At 37.7% G+C, this 11133-nt stretch overlaps 1 pseudogene across 1 annotated transcript; it reads left to right on the top strand.

The window, feature by feature from the left end:
* The first annotated feature begins 2887 nt into the window (after window positions 1–2887).
* Window positions 2888–3273, top strand: LOC311621662 (signal recognition particle 14 kDa protein-like; annotated as a pseudogene). Its single transcript has one exon. The product of its transcript is annotated as a signal recognition particle 14 kDa protein-like (transcript).
* The last annotated feature ends 7860 nt before the right edge of the window (window positions 3274–11133 follow it).

Here is an 11133-nt window from a genome sequence, read left to right as displayed (position 1 = left end):
CTTATTCTCTGAAATCAATAAAAATATTTTTAATTAAATTTGAAAATTCATATATTATTTAAAACTAAAATTATAAATTATCTACTTCAGCAATTTAATTCAGCAAAGAAACTGTTTCAATATTTAAAAGCCAATATAAAAAAGTTCCCTAAAATGTGGCTCCAAGAATATAATATAACCTACTTAATGACAATAGTGATATGTTTAGAAAAATATTAACAGTCATAATAAAGAATTTTAACATAGTTCTGATAATTAAATTTTAATTTAAAATAAATGAAGTTTCAAAATAAAATTGAAAATAATTTTAATCACTGAAGCACCAAGTGGAGAGAGCTTAGTATTGCATCAAAATTCCTCTAGTACTCCATTATTGTATGCATGGCTAAATGATGCATATCTCTTGGAAACTAGATAATTAAATAATATATCCTATGTAATCAATTAATACAGCTTCATTGCAAAAAAATTTTGCAAATTATTAGAAAATAGTTACAAAATGTATTCCATTAGGGTTTAGGACCTACATAAATGAATACTATGGCATTATAAAATATACTAGAGGCCCAATGCATGAAATTCATGCAAGAGTAGGCCTTCCTTCCCCCAGCTGCTGGTACCAGCTTCCCTCTGGCACCCGGAACCCGGGTTTCCGCTGCAGCCCTGGCTTCATCCAGAATGTTGTCAGGATGTTCTGTCTAATTAACATATTATGCTTTTATTATTATAGATTTCATGATTTTGGAACTGCATCACCCACTGCATTTCCCTGCGGGGTTGGTCCTCTGAGACCAGAGTGACAGAATCACAGAGGAGGTATTCACCTTTCCATGGAGCATAGGCTATTTCTCACCCCCACCATCTCCCCTCCACTCCTCCCCAGAGATCTTCTAAGCCAGAGAAGTACAAAAGACCTAAAAAAAACACTTGGGATTCAGCACCATCAACTGGAAAACAACAGAAAGACTTATCAATCTATTGGGTCGGCAGCTAAGTAATTGCGGATTTTTTAAAGAAAATCAAAGACAATTTTTTCATGGAACTAAATAACTTTATTCTTTAATGCATTGCCCATTTTGATCAATGACCTTTTGCCATCTTTCAGGCAGCATCATAATCCCACGTTCAAAAAACTTCTGGTTTTTATTAGCAAAAAACTGAATCAGGTACGATTTGACATCATCATCATTATTGAAATTTTTACCATTCAAGGAGTTTTGTAAAGATCGAAACAAAAAGTAATCAGATGGTGCAAGGTCAGGACTATATGGTGGATGTGGCAAAACATCCCAACCAAGCTCCATTAATTTTTGCCGAGTGACCAAAGATGTGTGTGGCCTTGCATTGTCATGATGGAATACAACACCTTTTCGATTTGTCAATTCGGGCCACTTTTCTTCAACTGCATTGTTTAATTTCGTTAGTTGTTCAATGTAGACATCAGAATTGATCGTTCGGTTGGGTGGTAAGAGTTCAAAGTAGACAATTCCTTTGTAATCCCACCAAACTGATAACAAAACCTTCTTTTGATGAATATCAGCTTTTGATGTTGTTTGAGTTGGTTCACCTGGCCTGCTCCACGATCTTTTCCGCTTGATATTGTTGTAAACAACCCATTTTTCATCGCCAGTTATCAGTCGTTTTAAAAATGGATCATTTTCATTACGTTTCTTTAGCAAATCGCAGCTGCTAATGCGTTGCGTTAACTGTGATTCTTTCAGTTCGTGAGGAACCCATGTATCGAGTTTTTGAACATAGCCAAGTTGTTTTAAGTGATTTTCAATGCATGTATGTGATACATGAAGCTTCTCTGCAATCTCACGTGTTGTACTGTGACAGTCCGAATTGATTATTGCTTTGATTAGGGCGTCATCAACTTCAACTGGACGACCAGAGCGTCTTTCATCTTTGAGTGAAAAATCACCAGAACGAAATTTGGCAAACCAATTTTGACACTGCCGTTCTTTTAAGGCTTCGTCACCATAAACAGCACATAACTTTTTATGAGCTTGTGATGCGTTTTTCCCTTGCGGAAATAAAAAAGCAAAATATGACGAAAATGTTCCTTTTGATTTTCCATTTTTCAACGAACGCCAAACAAAAACTACAAAACAGATCAAAAAACTTTTTTTACTGATTAACAGCTGAATAGCCAACTATCAAATACAAAATGTGTTTTACATTTGTACTACGTCTGCAAACCTAAAAATTCAACTGAAGCCATATATGTGTGAAACCCGCAATTACTTAGTTGCCGACCCAATATATGCCACTTGTATATAAATACCTAGACAGAGAAGAAATCCATCAAATGCCATGAATAACCAAAGTAATTATTATTATCATTATTATTTGTAAATCAATAAAATTATGCCTATTTTTTGTATGCCACAGAATTCAGTAGTTTATGTATGCCATGAGATTAAAAGGTTGAAAACTGTTGTCCTATATAATTCAATCGTTAAATGTTGCTACTAGACAATTTAAAATTATATACGTGACCACATTACATTTCTATTAGAATAGAAGTTTATTGTAAGCATGTATCAATGAAATGATAAAATTGTGGTCTAGTGTAGTAACTACAAATGGAGTAAAATGGAAATAAATATTACAAAAGAATAAATCAAACAGTACAATGGTAAGGAGAGGGATGATAACAACAAGAATCTGAGATTGGGTGACTAGTTGTACAACTGGTAGAAAGAAGTTCATAGGTGGAGAATTGATGTGAAGTGAATATTAAAATATTTCGTTTTAGACATGCTGAGTTTGAAATGATGGTAGGATATGCAAAAAAAAAAAAAAAAAAAAAAAAGAGAGAGAAGGTAAGGAGAATATAAAAGATAAAGTCACTGATGTGGCCTGAGTGGGGCCAGAGGAGCCAGGATGGTTCTGCTGCAGAGTGAGCAGTTCCTGACAGAGCTGACCAGGCTCTTCCAGAAGTGCCGGCTGTCGGGCAGTGTGTTCATCACCATGAAGAAGTATGATGGCCGAACTAAACCCCTTCCAAGGAAAGGTTCAGTGGAGGGCTTTCAGCCCTCAGACAATAAAGTCTAAGAGCTACTGATGGGAAAAAGATTAGCACAGTGTGAGCTCCAAAGAAGTGAATAAGCTTCAGATGGCTTACTCAAACCTATTGAGAGCAAACATGGATGGGTGGAAGAAGAGGGACAAAAAGAGCAAGAGTAAGAAGACAAAGCAGCACAGTGAAGGCTCCAGATGCCCTGCTGTCACCAGCTAACCTCCAAAATGCTATTTTTCTTTTGGTTTTTATTTTTGGCCACAAAACTTTTGGCCCTACATTAACTGTTTTCATGCGAGACTATGTTCATTTTGGACAGAAGAAGAGCTGTGGTGTTTACAAGGTAGTTATAAGAAGCCAGTTTACTTTAAATCTGGCTACATGGTCTATGTTAACTACTTGCATATTCCTGGATTTTAGTTAAAGACTCTGAGACATCTGTGTGAAGAACAATGCATCATTATACCTGTTTATTTACTTTTTAAAAAGAGATAAAGTTACTGAATATGGCAAAAGGGATACAGATATATACTAATTAATAATATCAGTAAAATTATGAGGACAAAAGCTATATCGTAAAGGGTTAAGGAATAATAGTAAATAAATACATGTATTGGAGTATAGATCATACTTTTGAGAAGTTGTCACTGAATGGAAAAAAAAAAAAAATAGGGTGAGAGCAAAGAATAAGCATGAGGAAAGGGTTTTGGTTTTGGTTTTGGTTTCCAAGAGGGAATGGAATCTACATGCTTATCTTTTCATTCATTAATTTAGTAAATCAGTCAGTCTTTCAAAAACACAGTTCTATGCCTCAGACATCTAAGTCATTCAAGCTCTATAAGAAAGTTGGAATAAGCATAAAGAAAAAATAGTAATAAAAAGAAGATCAAATAAGTGGAATGAATATATGAACACAGATAGACACACACACACACACACACACACACACACACACACACGTCTTTTAAGGGGAAGTGCAAGCACCTGGGGTAGCTGAGTAAAGGAGTGAGAGTATATAACAAGATAGAGAAGCAGGGACCAGACCAAGGAGTGACTCAGCCACAATAAAAACATTTGCACTTCATCCTCAGGATCAAGGTGAGCCATGAACTAGTTTTAAATAAGGACCTGTACTTTTTTAATGGTTTTGCCAACAGACTGTGGGATAGACTGGAGAAGACCAAAGGAGAAATATCAGATAGGAAAATACTATAATCATCCTCATGCAGGATAATGAAGGCCAAGCGTGTCGAACTCAAGCACGGGTCAAATAAACAAGACATGCGGCCTGCGGGCCACGATTTGACAGGCTTGATGAAGGCCTTAATTTGACTTTGGAGGATTTTCTTCCCTGTCTGAGCTTCATCAGTAAAGCAAACACAATCTAAGCATACATACAAGTTGACTGAGCTGGAAAAAGAGGCAAAATGGAAACCAAACCCAAAGCTGGGCTCTCAAGTCAGAATGAGGGCCCACTCAACAGGAAGGAGGTGTAGACTAAGGACTTATGGATCATAAGGGTGGGCCTGGGCTTCCCTCCTCACTTCCTGAGAAGGAATGATCTTTTCCCCTATTCATAAACAAGTACAGCTCGGGCGGCACATATGGGTTAGTTAGATGTCATCAACCTAGAATCTAGTTGCTGGCCAACCTACTTTAGAAAGAAAATTCAAATCTTCTACCATAAATTATATAGTTATATTTATGTATATCTTCATTTTAAGGAAAAGATATCAAAACTATTAAAATGCTGAGTAGCTCTCCAAAAGCATAATATGAGTCAAACTTGAACCAGAATATAAGATTCATTTCCTCACTCCTAGCATCATTACATCTGCCCGTTAAGCTACTTCCCATCAAAATGATTTAAAGTTATTCCTTTTTCCCCCTAATGCTATATGACTCAATGATACCACATAAATCTCAAGGTAATATTGGAGTTATATTTCCTTTCGGAATGCAAAGGGAATTTCTAGTTGATAGCAAAAAGAAAAACAATACTAAATGATGTTTTTTTTCCTAAATTTAAGGAGTTCAGTTCTACATATTACTCTTATATTTAAAAAAAAAAAAAATTTAAATAGAAGCTCATTCTTAGCAACAATATAGCCTGGCTCCCTGTATATACACGAACTTAACTATGGGGATCACAGCATAAAGGTTAACACTGTGGGCTTTAAAATAAAACATACAAATGTTTTTCATCACAATTCTGACAAACCATGTGATCTTGGGCAAGTGACTTAACTTCTTAAGTCACAGTTCCTTCATCCATAATAGCAACTCCTTTCGGGGACCATGATGAGGATTAACTGAAAAATGCACTTAAAGGCTTATCACAATTCCTTGCTCTGGAGTTACTGCTCCCTTATGTGCACTATTAACAGTAGTAATAGTCCCCCTCAGATTCATGGCAGAAAGCTCAGAAGATGGAGCTAAGGCTCTCCTGTGGGCCTTCTGTTTTGCTGGTACTCCTGGCAGGGAATTATGTCATATGTGAGCACATGGCAGGGAGAATGGCAGACCTCTCTGTGTTTTCCAGGAGCACTGGGACTACACCACACACACACACAGCTCTAAAATCTAAGCAGATTTCAAAGTTGCTTAAATAGTCCTTTTTGGCCAAGAGTCATGTACACTGCCAAATGGCAATGGAATGATTTTCCACTCAAACTTGGCAGCAGCAGGATTTAAACAGAAAACTCGGAGGAAGGGAAGGGAAATGATATACTTCCTTCCTCAGGGCAGTTTTGGACTCTTTAGCACCACAGATAAAAATTATAAAGGAGAGAGAACTTTGGGGTATTATAGTATTTATATAATGTATCAAAAATAAATTGAAAATGAATTGCCAGCTACCATCAGAACCCCCTTTCTGCCACGTTTTCATATCTGTAAAGTCTTTTTCAAAAGAAATTGGAATTTCTTCATTTGGGTGCTCTTACTTGAGTAGTGAAGATATTTGAGTCAAATGGGAGACACTTGACTTCAGTGATCCTGCAAAAGTTCTTCTGTTCTTTGAAAATATAAAATAGAACCCGATAGCAAAATAATTGTTTGCATATTTCCATTATTCTTAATTGTAAGAGGAATCAGGGGAAATGTCAATGGATGTTTAAATCTTCTCTAAACTGAATTCCAATCCAAAGTATCCTGATGGCATTCTAACTAAATTTAAAAACTTGCAAGGATAAAGGTTCTATATGCTTCCTCAGAAAACCCTACTGCAAAGTACTAACAGGAAATGTTTTCTTATTTATGTTTACATGGCTTACTTCCAAAAAAAGATTTGAGGCAAGGCATAAAGATATATATATATATAGCACATTGAGATGGGAGAAAAACATAAATGAGGAAACTAGGAGAAAAATAAAACAATTGTAAGGGGAAAAAATAAGATATTAATCCTAAATGTGGGTCACAAACTTGCTCTAAGCATCCTAGCACTCAGTAAAAAGAGGTCAATTACATTACTTACTACCTATAAAAATAACAACAACAATAATTTGCTTAAGCAAACTTATTGTTATCTAATACATTCTTCCTGCTAGGGTTTGTAACAACTTTCCTGTAAAAAGGAAGGCTGTCATTTAGGATATAGAAAACAATTTTCATATATTTCAGAGATTTCTACTGTTATATTTAGGTGAAAGATGTCATGACGTCAGCAAAAATAAATAAATATTCCTAGTTAAGACAAAGAGAGAACATCTAATAAACATATTCTAAATAATATCCCCCTGTGTAAGTTTAGCAGTTGATGCTCCTTTAAAAAAATCTGTAAGAAATATTGTTTGATTTCCAATGATGAAATTAGTGTACTATAAGATGCTATAGATTAGAGACTAATAGTTTTGTATTTCATGGAATTATATGTCTGTGGTAGATAGAATAATGGCCCTCATAAGATGTTCACGTCCTAATCCTGGAAACGTGTGAATGTTACCTTACATAGCAAAAGGAACTTTGTAGAGGTAATTAAGTTAAGAACTTTGAAATGGTAAATTATTCTGCATTATCTGGATTGGCTCAATCCTATATAATAAAAGCCTAATATGCTAAGTGTCCAGTGCTTGGTTGGCCTTTCAACCAATCAAAGCATAATATGCTAATAATGTGCTAAGACCACTCAACCACTTATTATGATGTGCCCTGACCACCAGGGGGCAGATACTCCAACCAATAGGTTAGCTTGCTGCTGCGGTCTGGCTGATTAGGACTGAGAGAGATGAGCTGGACACGCCCTAGAGCCCTCCTGTGGTCCCTCTCCAGCTGGCCAACATCCCACATCCCTTTTCCGACCCCAATTGTGCACAGGTGGAATCCCTCAGCCTGGCCTGCACCCTCCCTAAATCCAGCACCCCTTGGAGGATGTCAGAGAGCTGGTTTCAGCCCAATCCCACAGGCCAGGCTGAGGGACCCCACTGGTGCACAAGTTCATACACCACACCTCTAGTATAATCATAAGAGTCCTTTTAAGAGGGAGGCAAAAGAGTCAGCATCTGTGAGAAGGATGATGACAGATGCAGAGGTTGAGTGATACAGGAAGGGAACATGAGCCAATAAATCAGATGACATGTAGAGGCTAAAAAAAAAAAAAAAAAAAATCAAGAAAATGAATTCTTCCCCAGAACTTCTAGAAGGAATGCAGCCCTGCTGACACCTTGATTTAGGATTTCTGATGTACAAAATTAATAAGATGATAATTTTGTGTTGTTTTAACTACTAAATCTATGATAATTTTTAGAGCAATAGTAGCAATCTAATTCAATGACTACGAATTAAATATATTACTTATGATCTTATGAATTTCTACTCAGGTGTCAAAAATAAGCAAATATATATGATTTTTAAAAATAATGTTCAATTGAAAACATATCTCCTATATTTAAGCTAAATCACAAAATGAGCCCCAGGTATATTTAGGTACTTTTAATTAATAGCTCTCAAAGCATGCTTGATAGTACATTGATTCTGTGTGTAATAATAGGTATTAAGCACTAAAAGAATTCTAAGATTAAACAACTTGGCAAGACTGTACTATTTCACTGTGGAGTATAATTGAAATAATTTTTTTTCAATTACCCGAGGAGTTTAGATTCACTAAGAAGTTTCTGTTATACCAAAGGTCCAAATAAAATCAACTCTACTATAAGTAAGAGGTGTAAGATGAAGGCACTGTAGTAAAATAAGTGTACTAAATGATAGTATGAAAATGTCATGCCAGCCCTATAAAGTCTTGCTTATCAACACGCATCACAATTTCACACTCCTCAGCCAATAGCCATGTAGCCACCCCTGTATTCCCTGCTCACCAAGCACGGGGCCTGCTCAGATAACATAGCTGCTCCTTCACGTCTCTGCCACCTGCCACTGACCTTGACCAAGGAAGCTTGTCTAGGCTTTTATTTAGAGAAATGGCATCAAGACTACTCACTAATCAAAGTGGGGAAAAAGCAAGCCATCTATCTCATTTATATAACCAGCCTCCTAAAATTCACTCACCCAATGTATTCCACCATCCCTCATCCAATTTTCTCCAGAGGGAAAGAAATTTGTCAATAATCAGTTTAGTGGAACACAATCTTCAAACGCGGACATTGCTGAAGCTTCAGGTCTACTCCTAAAGAAGAAGATTTCAATAGTTTCCAAGTTCCTGGGCACAGAAAAAATGGCTTCAAAGCCTGTCAACAAGAGCCAAAGCTTGGTCTCTCATAAACTTAGTGCTATGCTACAAATTTTATCAAATGCCTTCATTGTGAAACAAATGAGTACCGTGAATATTTAAGAAAAGAGGGAAATCATACAGTGTTTTTCACACATTTATGACCCAGGAACTTTCTTCTCCGGAGCCTGTACAGAACAACATTTGGAAAACAATTTACTAGTTATATATGAAATTTTCTACACATCAGTCAACATTTTGGATGACTATTGTGAGAAAAGAAAAGAAAAAGGCAATATGAAAACATTTCTACAGGGGCAGTTTGAAAACTCATTTTGGCCAAATGACAAGGCAAATTAAAGAAGCTTGTTTCTAGATATTAGGGAGGAGGTTTGGGCCCTTTACTACTGAACAACTAAGGTTAATTGAAGTTAAGATAGACTAAGAGCCGAAACCGGTTTGGCTCAGTGGATAGAGCGTCAGCCTGCGGACTGAAAGGTCCCCGGTTCGATTCCGGTCAAGGGCGCGTACCTTGGTTGCGGGCACATTCCCAGTAGGGGGTGTGCAAGAGGCAGCTGTTTCTAACTCTCTCATCGACGTTTCTCTCTATCCCTCTCAATTCCTCTCTGTGTAAAATCAATAAAAAATATATATAAAAAAAAAAAAAGATAGACTAAGAATCCCCAAGTGTCAAGCATGTGATTAAATCAGAAATTGACGTCTTGAGGTCAAAATAGGATAAGAATCAAAGATGTCAACCTCTGGCCTGAAATCAACACAGTTAAAGGAAGCCAGGTCACCCAAAGTCCCCCATATCCTACCAACTCAAAGTGCAGAAACCAAGATAACATGACTCAAAATTAGTACCTCAGCATCAACCCAACTACTAAAATTAGGGAGCGGGGGAGAGGGATATTTCAAACAAAATAAATGGTGTCCTGAGAAATAACTGTCATTATTTTTCAAAATCATAGAAAATAGCCATATAATATCTGGCAAGTGAACAATCACTCACTATCTGGGAATTCTATAGGCCTTATGCACAGAATAATTTCCTCAGTTACAATCCTCTTGATTAGCCTAAGAACTGGGAAAAAAAATGCTAATTTTAAACATCCACAACTACTCACACTAACACACAAAACCGAAATTAGTATAACAAAGTATAGACTGTTGGAAAAAGGAACTTAATACCACATAGCAGCCACTGTGAATTTATTGTCTTAGATGAGCTGGTCTTTAATCAGGATGATGTAACTATTTTTAAAAAACAAAAGAGAATATCAAGCTTATATCAATTATATTTTCACAAAACAAACTTGAAATATGGTCACAATGATTAACATATTTTACCATTAAAATTCATTCATTCAATAGATACTTATTGAATACTTTCTCTAAACACTAATAATGGGGGATCCAAGATGGCTGCGCCCAGGTGAAGACCTAGCTGCAGCCGCACACAACAATTTCAATAAAATACAACTAAAATATAAAACGGACATTGCCCAGAACTACAGGAAGGTTGACTGACTGGAAATTCTACAGCGAGAAGCAAGGACAAAACCAGAAGGAGGCGCGGAGGAGCTGGAAAAGCCCAAGGTACGGAGACACGGTGCGCGGAGAGGACGGAGCCAGAGAGGAGGGGGAGACGGAGTGCCTGGCGGGCGTTCCCTAGCGGAAAGGAGATAAAACTCCGACTGTGCTAGGCCCCCGACTGCTCTAAACCCCAGTTCCCCAGACCCCGGGGACCCAGGCTCAGCCATAGGGAGCCGGGCTGTAAGGCGGGACCCCGGGGAAGCCGCAGCGAAAGGAGGTCCCGGCGGCGCGCACACAGCGCGCAGAGAAGGGACGGTCCGCTGTGCCGCGGGATTGCCCTGGCCGGAAGGAGACAGGGGCTCCAGACTGCTCTGAACGCCTCCTCCAACTCCACTTCAAACTGAACTGAACCCCAATACCGGGCTCATTGGGGGAGAGCACATAGACTGTTTGGCAGCAGGCGAAAATCGAGGGCACCTTTCTCTCAGAGGTGCTGGCAGCGAGCACTGAAGGACCCGCATAGGGCGGGGCTGACGGAAGCCAAAGCTGCAGGCTCCACCCTGAAACCCCGCCCCATCTGTAACTGCGAAATGCGACAACAAAATAAATCACAAACAAAAGAAATGGAGGACAAAAAGCGTCTGGATATAGAGTTCAAATCTACGCTTATAAGGTTTTTCAAGAATTTCCTAGAAAAGATGGATAAGACCTATGAGGATATGAAAAGAGATCATCAAGAAATGATAAGGGAACAACAAGAAATAAAGAATACATTGTCTGAAATAAAACATATTTTACAGAGTCCTAAAAACAAAAGGGAAGATCGCAAGAATCAAGTCAAAGATTTGGAACATAAAGAGCCAGAAGACACTCCTCCACAGAAGCTAGAAGGCAAGAGAATCCA

The sequence above is a fragment of the Pipistrellus hanaki genome (assembly GCF_964339955.1).
Source record: "Pipistrellus hanaki genome assembly, chromosome: 4".
Taxonomy (NCBI): Eukaryota; Metazoa; Chordata; class Mammalia; order Chiroptera; family Vespertilionidae; genus Pipistrellus; species Pipistrellus hanaki.
Note: the sequence above shows the minus strand (reverse complement) of the source record. Positions and strands in the feature narration are given on the sequence as shown.